General features: G+C 42.3%; 1 protein-coding gene and 1 long non-coding RNA gene across 5 annotated transcripts in view; both read right to left on the reverse strand.

Moving 5' to 3' along the window:
• LOC122563291 (synaptotagmin-6-like) overlaps positions 1 to 14,392 on the reverse strand; it is a 299,429-nt gene that overhangs the window by 181,005 nt on the left and 104,032 nt on the right. The gene's annotated exons all lie outside the window — the stretch shown is intronic.
• Positions 1,778 to 14,392, reverse strand: part of LOC122563292 (uncharacterized) — a 114,075-nt gene continuing 101,460 nt past the window's right edge. Inside the window, exons 2-3 of the long non-coding RNA XR_015750956.1 lie at positions 4,764 to 4,861; positions 1,778 to 3,974 (exon numbers count right to left, since the gene is read on the reverse strand). This is a non-coding gene — a long non-coding RNA (uncharacterized LOC122563292). The remainder of the gene's footprint in view (positions 3,975 to 4,763; positions 4,862 to 14,392) is intronic.

Here is a 14,392-nt window from a genome sequence, read left to right on the forward strand (position 1 = left end):
TCCCTGCCACCTCAATGCTACTTGTCCTTCTGCCTATCTTTTTAACATCTGCAAACGTAGCCAGAATTCCCTCAGTTCCTTCACTGAGGTTGTTAATGTATGAAGTGAAAAGTTGTGGTGCCAACACTGAGTGTTGTGGAACACCACTTGTCAGGGGCTGCCATCCTGAGAAGGACCCCTTTATTCCCACTCTCTGTTTTCTGCCAGACAGTCAAGTTTCTATCCATGCCAGCACCTTGCCTCTAACACCATGGGCCCTTACCTTACTGAGTAGCCTCCTGTGCAGCACCTTGTCAAAGGCCTTCTTGAGGTCCAGGTGGATAACCTCCATTGGCTCTCCTTGGTCTAACATGCTTGCTACTTATAAATATACTGCAGAAGGGTTCTTTCTGCCATTTTGGATCACCATTAGGTGGTCAGATTGCCAGGTGATGAGTAACAGTCTGGGTGGGCTGAATCCCGGAAGTGAATCACAGCTGGAGTGGGAGCAGAACAAGCACATGCCAAGTACCAGAAGCGAGTGTCAGTCAGAGCCCAGCATGGGAATGGAGTGAGCCCAGGCCAGCTGGAGGATCGAGTCCCGGAGGCAAGTCCTGGACAGAAGCCCGGGTGTGGAGGCAGTGAGGCCTCATGTTTTGAAGCCTGGTGGGGCACGGACTCAGTGGAAAAGGGCCATAACTTGAATACACTGAAGACACTTTATGTTTTTATTCTGGACTTCCAAACTCTGTATTCCTCTGCTAGTCTATTTTTATTTACTATTTCAATTCTGTATCTAGGTACCCTGAATCTAAGATGATACCTAGAGGCAACATTACAGACTTTCCACTGTGCTCATTCAATTGCAAGAGACAATTCTATTTTAACCCCAAAACGTTTACAAAAAATCTAATTTTGAAAATCTGGTGCAGCCCACCAATGATGCTCCAGGCTAATGTTTTCTACTGTTTCAATTGCAAAAGCTGTAAACAAGACCCCAGGTGTCAAGACTCTACAAGTGTCTGTGATGTGACTGTCAAATAATGTTGATGTATACACATGAGCATCTAATATATCATAGAAATGGAAATCTGTCAACAGCACAGCGATGACTATTAATTTTTATGGCTACTTTGTTACTTTTCTGTGCAAAAGATGTGGATATGAATTATTTTAAAATACATTTGTTTTAAAGTATTCTTTAAAGAGCACAATATTTCAAAACATCCTCCATGCCGAATGCATTGATGAAATGTGATTAACATAGCAAGCAGAACTTTTTTCCCCAAAGTGCAAACTAGAAGCAACTTTGTCCTTTGTCTCCATAAGACTTTTCCCTATTGGGAAGATTTTGTTCACTTCCCAACTATAAATATTCAGAGAGAAAGCAAGACCTAGATATCAAATAAGGTTATGTGACTTTTGAAAAGAGGTCAGTTAGTCAGGGAGTAAATGATTGAGAAGCTGGGAGAATGACTCTGTCCTGGGGCTATGGGACAGGATGAAGAGTTACAATTTTGTTTAAGTAAGTGTTCGCTGAAGTAGGGCAGTGTTACAACCACTCCCTGTATGAGATTCCCAAATTTATTACAGTTCCTGACAGGATATCCAAAGTGCTCAGATTCCTCATTGAAGAGCAATGAATTATCTTGTCTTCTTCATTCACCTGCCCCGTTCGTTGGTCACAACAAGGTTAATTTACAAAGCATCCCTCCCCTTATGGATATTTTTCTCACAGATCGAATGAGCTTATGTTTTAAAAGGAGACCATTTTACCAGGCTTTCTTCAGTTACAAAAGAGTGAGTTTATTAGTTACAAAATGAACAGCATGCATATACTCAGATTAGACATAAGAAATGACAAAATGCTTAAAAAGATGTACGGTTCAGTCCCTTGGTAGGTTGTGAAGTGTAGATATTGGATCATTGATAACTAAACAGTAAATTTCAAGATTTTTAGTTCTGCAGATTGATTGAAAGTCTTTTGAACTATTTCTTTTCAATGATGGCTGTTTGGCAGTGCCCAGAGGAAGAGAGTACTTCTTTCATCTTGCTTCTTTTTCACTGGCTTGCTGACTTCTAGCACTAAGAGTAGGAATGTCTTTCTACCGGCAATGCAGGGTTCACCAGTGGGCAATTGTTAAGCTGTGAACTTCACACCACACCGGAGTATCTCAACCCAGTGGCACACACAAGTATCTCAACACACTTGCCCTCCACCTACCATGGTGTATGGGTTGATGTTTTACTCCATTCTTGTGTATTCTTGCACTGGGAAGACATAAAACATTACTTTCACCAGACTGTTGTCTTTCCTCCCATCATGTTCACAATCTGAGATCATTTGTAGAAGATTCCATTTCATTTGCTATGCATTTCTGTCTTGAAAGTCCATCATTTGAAGTTTCCCTGTTACCTCTTCAGATGTAATATTCCAGGATCTCTCTCTACAAACAGGCACTAAATTTACATCCTTGTTTGAGTTCCAGGAATTTTCTTGAAAATTCCGTGTTATAATTTTAAATTTCATTCTTGGGATGAATGCTCAGCCAACATTTATTAAGAATTAACCACGTTGCTATGGGTCTGGAGTCACATGCAGGCCAGACCAGGTAAGGATAGCAGTTCCCTCCTCTAAAGGACATTCGTGAACTAGATGGACTTTTCCAACAATCAGCAATGGATTCGCAGCATTAGTAGACTCTTAGTTCCAGATTTTTATTTAATTTACAATCTGCTGTGGCAGAATTTGAACCAAAGTTCCAGGAACATCGCCTGGGTCTCTGGATTAATAGCCCAGTGATAATACCACTCAGCCATCACCTCCTTGTATGTCCTCCTCAATATAGATAGATTAGTTACAGGCCCTTCGGTCCAACAAGTCCACACCGACCCGCTGAAGCACAACCCACCCACATCCATTCCCCTACATTTACCCCTTCGCCTAACACTACGGGCAATTTAGTATGGCCATTTCACCTAACCTGTACATTTTTGGACTGTGGGAGGAAACCGGAGCACCTGGAGGAAACCCACGCAGACACGGGGGGAATGTGCAAACTCCACACAGTCAGTCGCCTGAGGCAGGAATAATTTGTAAATAATTTGGGTTGCTCCATCATCATAACAGTGACACTAGATTTTCCTTCTTTAGTTTGAATACAAAAACATCAAACATTAAAATGAATTGAATGACTCTGATTGTATCAGTTAGTGGAGAATAAAGTAGTTTATGGGTCAAACCAAAACTCAATGCATCTAATGCTAACAAAGTGCACCATATTCCAAACTCCAACGTATGCATCCAGTCTAGATTAGAAAGGATTGATAAACCTCCACAATTCACAACCATACCATCAGATTATAGAACAAATTGAGAAACTGTAGTAAGTGCACTGAAAGTCTTATCTCAATACTTAATATCACCAGCTGAAGAAGGTATCCTTGGGAGAAAGGGATTCACAATAAAGATCTTGCTGAACTGATTAAACTATGAGGTGAGAATTCCAAGTTCAGCAGTAAGCCTGCAGAAGAAACACCTGTGACAATGTAATAGAAGCAGAAAGGCTTCAGGAAGGATATTGTTTGTAATGTTGACTATAAAACAAGTTAGCAGCACCTGGGTAAGATGCTGAGACTCGCTGCCAGAATGTGGGGACTGCAATTATATTTGGACAGTATCCATGTAATCAAGAAACATCTAGATGAAGACTTGAATAGGAAAGGAATAGAAGAATACACATCCTGTAAATGAAGACAATTTTAATGTAGAAGGTCAAAGTGTGTTGGCGCAGGCTTGGAGGACGGAAGGGCCTGTTCCTGTGCTGCATTGTTCTTTGTTCTATGTTCTATGTACACAGCCTCTTGTTGCCAGGTTAGCAATCATATAATCAGATCTGTAGTTTTCTCCTGGGACTCCAACAGGCCATGGAACTTTCATGTTCTTAACTTGATAGTAAGTTTTTCACTTTTCACTGAGGGTGGGCGAACCATACCTGTTGTACAGTAAAACCATGATAAGTTGATTTGTCCAGAAATTCACATTAAATCGAACTTCATGATAGCAAGGAAGCCCCTATGTATCACAATTTGCCTACAAATGTGCTCTAAGTGAAAAAAGAACAATGAAAACAATGATACAGTAAATACATGAAACGTTAAGATTTTTAAGTTGGCTCACACTTTATAACAGTGTGAAATCACAGCTGGCCAGGTGGCATCTGTGGAGAGAGAGCAAGCTAATGTTTTGAATCTAGATGCCTCTTCATCAGAGCTCTAACGAAGAGTCCTCGAGACTCAAAACGTTAGCTTGGTCTCTGTCCACAGATGCTTCCTGAATCGCTGTGATTTCCAGCATTTTTGTTTTCAGTACAGATTGCAACATCTGCAGTAATTTGCTGTTATGATAGTGTGACTTTGATAAATGAAAGGTATTGAAAACAATGGGAGTTAATTCTAGAAAACCTCAATAATTTTTACTGGCTGTTTTCAGACGAGCCTGCAATGTCATCAGTCCAATATCTTTGGTGATTTCACACTGCAGAGCAAAATCCTGGACAACTCTTTTGGTCGGCTAATGATACAGGCAGGTAAACAGTGGGCACTCATTCAATGCTTTAGGGTCATTCTGGGGATAATTTTCCTTTTCTTCCGTTGGCACGTTTTGACAACATTCCAGATCCGTGTCTCCAAAATTCTGGCAGTGCTCCAGGTGGTTTTGTTGGCCTCCTACAGTGTGGGCAATGACGTGACATTCAAGAAGTAACTCGGCTTCTTGGACTTACCCCTCACAAGCAGCGGCAGCTTCTTGGTGCCATCCATGTTGGCGCAACAATGCATTGTAACTTCGCTTTCCACATTTTTAAACATTGAAGAGAACGATCTGGTGAAAGATGGCAGAACAGTTCGTTTTTCATTTGCATTAAAAATGTCTCTTGGCATGTATTCGTTCGGGATATGGATATTGCAGCCTTGCTATGGGGTTGCCTATGATTTTGCCCTCGAGTGTTGCCTGACTCCACTCTCATTGATGGTGTGGTTATACAATAAACATGCATGAGTTTGACTAGCCTGGACTGATCACTCCAGACGTTCAGCTGACTACTGCTGGATTCCCCATTCTGCTGGTTGTCAAATTCGCCACACCCAAAGTTTTGATTTATCCATATTTGACTCATCGCCATTTCACTGCAGGAAACTATGTCATGTCTTAGGCAATTTAAAACTGTTTCTATGGTGCATTTAATAGCTTATCAAAATCTTTACATCATTATCATCAGCTAAGCAATTTGTTGATGATGAGAATGATGTCGTCAGGTCCAGCTAAAGTTAACCTGCCCTGTTCCTTCTCCACTATCTATTCACTTCATCATTTTAAAGAATCTCATTAATCCTCTTGGACTGTGATTGAAAACATGAGATAGCATGACAATAGCGATTAATTAGCAATGATGAGAGGCCTCTGAAAGTCTTTGGATGTTAAAAGTTTGGGGACTGGAGAAAGAAGGAAAGATTGGGCAGTTGAGATATTTAAAAATACACCTCTGAGAGAATATGGTAACTTAATGTGCTGTCTTCTACACTTCGATTTCAGAATACAGGAAAAGAAAGAACATTGAAGATGATGCTAGGGAAGACAAAAAGAGTCAAGTTTGGAAAAGCAGTTAGGTAGTGGCACTGAAAATACAGAGCTAAGGCAAGAAAGGCTGTGATGGAGAAGGGAGGTTTAGCAATCAGCAGGATGGAGCTGTCTATTAAATCTCTTTCAGGTGCCCAGTATAGCAATGTAATAGTCTTAACAGAACTTCTTTTGATTGATTTTGCTCCTCTTTTAACATTGGCATGTATATTATCAGCATTGCCAATTGCAGCTGACAGTCAGACACACAAGAGCAGTACAGTAAAGGGTGATTGTGAATAAGTCAGGGCATAGCTGGTGTGTCCCACAGACAGGTAAAAACAAGGACTGCAGATGCTAGAAACCAGAGTCTAGATCAGAGTGGTGCTGGAAAAGCACAGCAGTTCAGGCAGCATCCGAGGAGCAGGGAAATCGACGTTTCGGGCAAAAACCCTTCGTCAGGAATAGAACTAAGGCTTTATGCCCCACAGACATAAAGCCTCAGCACATTTTCCTGCTATATATCGTTTCTGGCGAGACAGAATGTTCTGATGTGAAAAACTCCACAATCCAGGTGACAAGATGACAGATTTGGAAAAACAAGCAGGTGCACCGCCCTGAACCAGATATGTGAGCTCCTGTTAAAACAACTCACATGATTGTCTTCCTCCAATCCTTTAATGAAAGGTGTTTTTGAAGTGGGATCAAGCGTTAGGTGAAACATGCTTGGTCAGTGCAGACAATTTAAAAGGAGCTGCACTTACTGCCTGAGGACAGCAGTCACTCCCTGGCTGTCACGAGACAATATTTCGACTTCCTGAACACTGGCCAAGTCACTTCTCAATGACATAAAAGAAACAGCTGACAGCTCCCTTGTGCCTGGCTTGTGTGCATCTGTCAGCACAGTGAACAACAGGTAAACAATATCCAGTCATTCGCTCACACTTGGCAGTGTCACTTTTGGATGCATGTGGCTTCACTGAAGTAAAATATGAGCTAGCCTGCAACCGCTCAGTAGCTCATACTTCCCGATATAGATTATTTCTCGGTGCACCATTTCCCATCTCGGCTTTTCTTTGTTACTTTTGTTTGTTATAGTCTTTCCTCCTCGGGTGACTTGATTTTAGTTCTTAAAGATCTGCTCACAGACAACTTGGCCATATGTTGGCCACCTCTTTCCTTTTGAAATGCTATATCCCAGGCAGTTTGATTTGATTTTATTGTCACACACTCAAGTACAAGAGTACAGTGAAATGTGGATAATGTCGCCACACAAGGTGCCATCTTAGGTAAAAGTACCTCGGTACAGAATCTTAAGAATAAGGTAGAACGTTAGAAGTTAAACGTTGCAGTCATTATAGTACAGTAATACCTTCTTAGTTTTAAGTAGAAAATAAAGAAATAAAGCTAAATGTTCAAACATCACAGTCTTTCTTAAGTGCTTAGCCATGATGGGACCAAGGAATCACCCTGAGACAGGAAGCCTATGCCGAGAGACTATCATGTACCACCAAAAGACCACCATGCCAGGCCAAGAGGGTCCACCACACCAGGCCGAAAGAGCACCACACCAAGGGCAGGAAGCTGCCTCGCTGAGTCTGCACTGAGTCCGAGGCTGGGTTTTTTTGTTATTCTCTGTAGCACTTTGTTACAGCTGACCAGTTCTTAAACATCAGTCTGATTGGTGTGATATTGGAATAATACAGGGGCCACACTGAGTAAGTCTGGCAGGTTTCCTCCCGTCAATATATTACAAGAGTAGACACATCAGAAGTCTAGGCAGTGCCAGCTTTTATGGTTAAACGTTCGCTGCCAATGTTATTATTCTGATCTGCGTCAGCATCCTCCATTTCTCAGCAGAGGACAGAATGGTCTATAGACCATTCAGGCCCAACTGTAAGTTGGAAAAGGACAAAGTTCACCTTCTACCCCACATGGGTAATGGTGTGATACAGCAATAATGGAATTTTAAACTCCATAACAATCAATCTCTGTTAATTAGTCTAACAACATATGCAGGAAAAAAGAATCCAAGTGGATGAGAACTTTGGGAACAACTGGATTGTTTTGTGCTGTTTCCAGGGATTCAACCCTATATTGTTCTGCCCTCCTGAATTCTCTTCAATATCAGGTTTAAGTGTTGGGTATCCATTTTGCGTTCTCAAGGTTGATCTACTGTGCTAGACTGTCCCTAACTCTGAGCATGGTGCATCTCTTATCTCTTGTTTATCATTTATAGTGACCACTGTCTGACTGTCAGAAGTTCCAAGAAACTCTTCTATTCACACACCAGTACACAGGATACCGATTGGAGCTCTCTGTTATTCTTCCTCTCCTCTCTCTTTTCAGAGTCTCAATAACATGGGAAGTTTGATGCCAGTGTTAGATCCTCATCATTTACACATTCACATGACACTAGGTAAACAGTGGGGTTTCTCAGGGTTCAGTTACAAAAACCATTACTTTCCCTCAGAAATATTCATAATCTAGACTTGAATGTACAGGGAACAATTTCAAAATTTACACAAAACTAAGCTTATGAATTATGAAGTTCACAATGTTAAACTGCAAAGCAGATGGGATTGGCAGAGAAAATGTACTGCAAAAATGTGATCGATCTTGATAGGAAGATTAAGGAGTGAGAGAAAGTGAATGTAGAGAGGACTCAAGGAGTGACAAGGGCCTACGTTTTCCATTCCAGTCCATCATTTTTTTTAAGAAAGAATGGAGCTCTATATTTCTGAGACCTGATTCCATTAGTGTTGAACTGCCAGAGGAAGGCATACTATGTGCCCTTTCCATAGCAGTCTGCTGCCAAATTCTGAAATATACACCTCCTGTCAGACACTACAGGTGCTGTCAAACCACAAGTTACATCAGTTAAGTGTGATGTTAGTCTGCTGGGAGGATATAATGCCAGGAGAAAGTGAGGTCTGCAGATGCTGGAGATCAAAGTTGAAACTTTATTGCTGGAACAGCACAGCAGGTCAGGCAGCATCCAGGGAACAGGAGATTCGACGTTTCGGGCACAGGCCCTTCTTCAGGAATGCCAGATCGGTTAGCAGGAGGGAACACGGTGCCATGTAGGTAGGTGTCAGGAAGATAGATTTACAGAAGTATAGAAGCTAGGGTACCAGGTAAGTACAAGTGTCAGCTGTGTAGGGTGCCAGGTGGATAGGGGCAGGGTGCCAGATGCAAGGTAGCAGCGAATAAGATGTAATGTTTGGATAGGTCATGGAGCTGGGATAAATGGAGTCTTGTGAGGTGTGGCGGGAAAGTTGAGAGTTGGTTCTGGGGGGGTTCATGGAGGGGGAGGTGTTTTTGATCAGTTCAGGTTGGCTCTGCCGAGGTGGGAGGCACAGTGGTCAGGTACTGCAGTAATGGTCATGTTGTGTGATATGACGGTATTAGGATCCATTTCCAGCTATGCCTTGGGGGTAAGGATCAAGGCCTGAGCAGGAGATGAGGTTGTCTCAGATCTGGGGTTTGTTAATGAACAGGAGAATTGTGGTACTGTGTGTGGTAAGTATGAGATCTGTTAAGTAGTTACTCAGAAGTTAGACTATTTATTTGTCTAACTTTTCCTGAGTAACTATTTGCTTTTGGAGTGTTCCTGGTGTAGAGGAATTGCCCAGCAGAAAGTTTAATTTCTTGTAATTCCCTCAGATGATACAATGATGGGGATAGTGCAGTTTTGTGTGCACTTCTGATTGATGTTGGAGTGAAGACTTGCCGTCGGAACATCTGGACCACTGTAAAACAAAAGCATCAAGTCTGGAGGGGCACAAAACAGAGGGATGGGGAGGTGTATCTACAGGAACTGTGAAAGGTGATAGAACAGGTTGAGAAAGTGGTTAAAAACTACAAGATTTTGAGCTTTATAAATGGAGATTATGAGTTACAAAATCTATTTTAGTCTCAACTTGAACATTATGTCCAGTTCTGGATATCACACTTAAGGATATAACACGTCAGAGAACAGATTTATGAGACTGGCTCCTTGGATGTATGGGACATTGACCTCTCAAATAAATAAATGCTAATCTCAAATAAATGCTAATCTCAAATAAATGCTAATTTGAAATAGATGCCAATCTGAAATAGATGTTCATCTGAAATAAATGCTACTCCGAAATAGATGCTAATCTGAAATAAATCTCCAAGGTTAGATTAGATTAGATTAGATGAGATTACAGTGTGGAAACAGGCCCTTCGGCCCAACAAGTCCACACCGACCCGCCGAAGCGAAACCCACCCATACCCCTACATTTACCCCTTACCTAACACTATGGGCAATTTAGTAAGGGCAATTTAGTATGGCCAATTCACCTGACCCTGCACATCTTTGGACTGTGGGAGGAAACCGGAGCACCCGGAGGAAACCCACGCAGACACGGGGAGAACGTGCAAACTCCACACAGTCAGTCGCCTGAGGCGGGAATTGAACCCGGGTCTCTGGCGCTGTGAGGCAGCAGTGCTAACCACTGTGCCACCGTGCTGCCCACAAGGTTCTGAAGGAGAGTCATATTGGACTCAAAAAATTAACTCTGTTTCTTCCTCTACTGATGCAGCCAGACTGGTTGAGTTTTTCCCTCTCTGTTTTTATTGCATTGGAGATGGGTTGTTCTCCTCAGACAAGTGAATATTGGAAGGAGATTTGACAGAAGTAATTCTAGTTATGAGGTATCCGGACAGAATACTTAGAGAGAAACAGTTTCCATTACTGGTCAGGTCAAGAACCAGAGAACACTGATTTAAAGTGATTGAAAAAAGAACAAATGGAAAATGAGATGAATCAGTGCCTGAGATTATGGAGACAGATTTTATAATAGATTTCAAAACAGGGGAACACTTGAGAAGAACAAAATTGTGAGTGTACTGGGAAAATGAATGCGAATGGAACTAAGTGAATGGCTCCTACAGTGGACCAGAATGGACAAAATGGTACAAATGTGCTGGAACCACTCTATGATTTCACATGATTTTAAAATAATTGCTTTATTCTGAGCACGCGATACAGATTTAACTTTAGATTTCAGATTTTATTCTCACATGTACTCAAGTATACAAGTATAGGAGTACAGTGAAAAGTGTATGAAGTTACCACACATGGTGCCATCTTAGGTACCAAGGTACCTAGATACAAAAAAGGCCGAGGTACAAATACAACTTGGTTCAAGTACTGACAGAGTTAAAAAGCTAAGCATTACTTCTCAGAATAGTAGAAAAATAAAGAAATATATATTGTTTACATGAAAGTCTTTCTGAGTTTAAATGAGGAAAATAAAGGAATAATATAAAAGTTAAACAGTCTTTGATGTGTCTTCTGCTTATCTCGCTTTCTGGGAGACCACAGATGTTTATTCTCGACACTGTCATATATGCCATTGCTGTTGCTGAAATTATTGCCTCTCTGAACTCCTAGGGTGCCTCAGGAACATACCTGGGCAAGATCCACATGCACGCCAAGCCGAGACACTGCCATGAACTGCTGAGAGAGCAGGCCAGGAACCCACACATGCCGCCCAGAGACCAGGCCAGGACTCACCATGAGCTGCCCAGAAACCAGGCTGGGACTCGCTGTGAGCTGCCCAGAGACCAGGCTGAGAGCTGCTGAGAGACCAAAGGGGGATGAAAAGATGAGGGAACAGAAGGAGCTGAGGAGCTCTGGTTGGAGTGTCCTACTCTTCTGCCATCTTGACTGGAAGTGGTCTACTCACTACATCTTGACTGGAAGTGGTCTACTCACTACATTTTGTCTCTATTTTGCCAAAATTTTAAAATCACAATGTTCTTTTCTGAACAAAACATTTCCATGTTACAGCTGATGTATCCTGTCCAGCTCTGTCCTGCGAAGCTAGTAAACCCTCAGTACACCCTCTGAAAGCTCAGCTAATGCAGGGGACCAGCTTGTTACTATATCAGCCCATGGGTTTCAATTCCACTGGAGGTAGTACATAAATGTATTGAGCCACAGCGTAACTTCTTCTCTACTGGTTTAACAGATTTGCCTGGCAGTGATTCTGGTTCTGCATATTGCCTTCAGTTCTGGGCTCTACACTTCGGGAATGATATACTGGTTATAGTGTAATAAAGATGGAGTATGTCAGCTAAAAATGTTACATTAAAAAATCAGATACATAGGATAAGCTTAAATTTCTTTGAGTGTCGAAGATTTCAGGCAGATTTAATTGAGCTGATTATCGGGGATTGAGAGAACATATTGTGTTTGTTGTGGTGCTTCAGAGCAATAACATGAAAATTAGAGTAAAGTTGTCCAGTCTTTCCATCAGGAAACGATCACCAAAGAACGGTTATTAATCGGTACAGAATCAATGTGGGGAGATAGATATAAAACATTAACTAGTGGAAATCTAAACAAATAGGCTCCAAGGGCTGAACTGACAACTGCTTTTCCTGTGTTAAATGTAGAATTTAAGTAAAACATCTCCTCAACACTATCAGCAAACAATGTATTTTGACTTGGACTGGCAGTATCCATTCTATATAATCAACATATCTATGTGTCATCATACACAGCACAGAATCATTTTGATTTAAAACCTAACAATTAAAAAAGCTTATAAATGTCAGTGCATAAAACGCCTACTACAAAAAAACTCATAAAATGTAATTATACACAAGTTCTATCACAGACGCACGCACAACAATCCCACAACAATTCTGAATTTACAAAAGACCAGCTGTGTACGTGATCCTGAGTTGGAGTCAATCATAGTATTTTATACATTTGGTTTGTTTGTTGATTAACAAAAAAAATGCTTCAAATGCAGGAGTAAACTGAAAGGAGGATAAATTGGACACCCCCTGCCAAAGGGCTTGGTCCTTGCCCTGTACAATGATCCCATTCTCATTCATTGTGAAGCAGACGGCATGTCAAACTCAGTGTGTATCCAGACTGTTTGTCTTTGAAGGGGAGGTGCAGTGTGTGTTATGCATTGGTAGAGTACTGCCACATTCCACTTCCTTTAACTGGGTCTAAGGGCTTACACTGATAGGAAAGCAACCACTAGTGAGACTCAACAAGAACAAGCATCGGGTTTTTTACGTTGTGGCTAATACGAATGTCAGTCTTTCCTCTTCACCGATCTGTTCTTCTATTTGCCTTGCTTGCTACTGCAGTCTTGCAGTTCAGGATAGCTCTCCCACAAAGGGGGAACTTGCCTTGAAGAATAGAAGACTGGCTGGACCCTGTCTTATCGAATTAAATCGTCTGAGATTCAATCAGATTCAATGCCATCGGATTCAATCAGATGGCAGCACCAACATCACGTGGTACCCATCTCACCTCAATGGGGGCGAGGTAAAGAAACACAACTCTTGTGCAAAGAAATGGACTGGATCAGTTTGTAACCCGTTATTCTTGTCTAAATTCCACTTGTGTGACTAACTTGCTCTATAACATTGCCAAACCAGAAGCTAGCAGGATATTGATGCAAACAATGTCCTGTTTCACTGCTTACAAAAGCGAGCCATATTATATTCAGAGTTAATATATGTGGATGAAGGAGCTGTGGGCCCAAAGAGGGTGAATGTGTGGATTCAGAGAGATGGGCGAGTGGGTTCAGAGACAATGAAGGGGGAGTGGGTTCAGAGAGAGTGATGGGGGAGTGGGCTTAGAGAGAGTGATGGGGGAGTGGGCTTAGAGAGAGTGATGGGGCATGGGTTCAGAGGGAATGAAGAGGGAGCGGGTTCAGAGAGAGTGATGGGACAGTGGGTTCAGAGAGTGCGAGGGGGAGTGGTATCAGGGAGAGCGGTGGGTGAGTGGATTCAGAGGGAATGAAGGGGGAATGGGTTCAGCGGGAATGAAGGGGGAGTGGGTTCAGGGAGAGTGAAGGGGGAGTGGGTTCAGAGCAGATGAACGAGGGGAGAGTTCAGAGCAGGTGAAGGGGGAGTGGGTTCAGTGCGGATGAAGGGGATTGGGTTCAGACCGGATAAAGGGGGAGAGTGTTCAGAGCAGGTGAAGGGGGAGTGGGTTCAGCGCGGGAGAAGGGGGAGCGGGATCACAGTAAAGGTGTCATTTCAGAGCGGGTGATGGTGTGTCTGCGCTCAGCATAATGGGTCTGGAATGGTTGAAGTGGGCACTGGGTCCAGACTGGAGTGTCAGTGTCAGGGTCAGTTGGTGTCAGGTCAGGGTCTGGGGGGAGTATAGTTTGAGCTGGCAAATTAAATATGGGGTCACTTAAATAGTTACTCACGAGTTACGCTTTATATTTAATAGTCTAACCTTTCCTGAATAATTATTGACTAAACTCATTGGAAGTTTCCAAAGGGTTTTTAGAAATACATTAGGAACAAAAGGATAACTAGGGAGAGAATACGGCCCCTCAAAGATCAGCAAGGTGGCCTTTGTGTGGAGCTCCAGAAAATGGGGGAGATACTAAACAATATTTTGCATCAGTATTTACTGTGGAAAAGGACTTGCAAGATACAGAATGTCGGGAAATAGATGGTGACACCTTAAAAAATGTGGTGGGAAAAAGTGGTGGATGTCTTGAAAGTGGTTAAATCCCCAGGACCTGATCAGGTGTACCTGGGAACTCTGTGGGAAGCTAGGGAAGTGATTGCTGGGCCTCTTGCTGAAATATTTGTATCATTGATAGTCATAGGTGAGATGCTGGAAGACTGGTAGCTGGCTAATGTGGTCCCACTGTTTAAGAAGGGTGGTAAGGATAAGCCAGGGAACTATAGATCAGTGAGCCTGACGTCAGTGGTTGGCAAGTTGTTGGAGGGAATCCTGAGGGATAGGATGTACATGTATTTGGAAAGGCAAGG

This window comes from Chiloscyllium plagiosum, unplaced genomic scaffold (assembly GCF_037043375.1).
Source record: "Chiloscyllium plagiosum isolate Xiang-an unplaced genomic scaffold, Cpla_swu_hap1 HiC_scaffold_26, whole genome shotgun sequence".
NCBI classification, from domain to species: Eukaryota; Metazoa; Chordata; class Chondrichthyes; order Orectolobiformes; family Hemiscylliidae; genus Chiloscyllium; species Chiloscyllium plagiosum.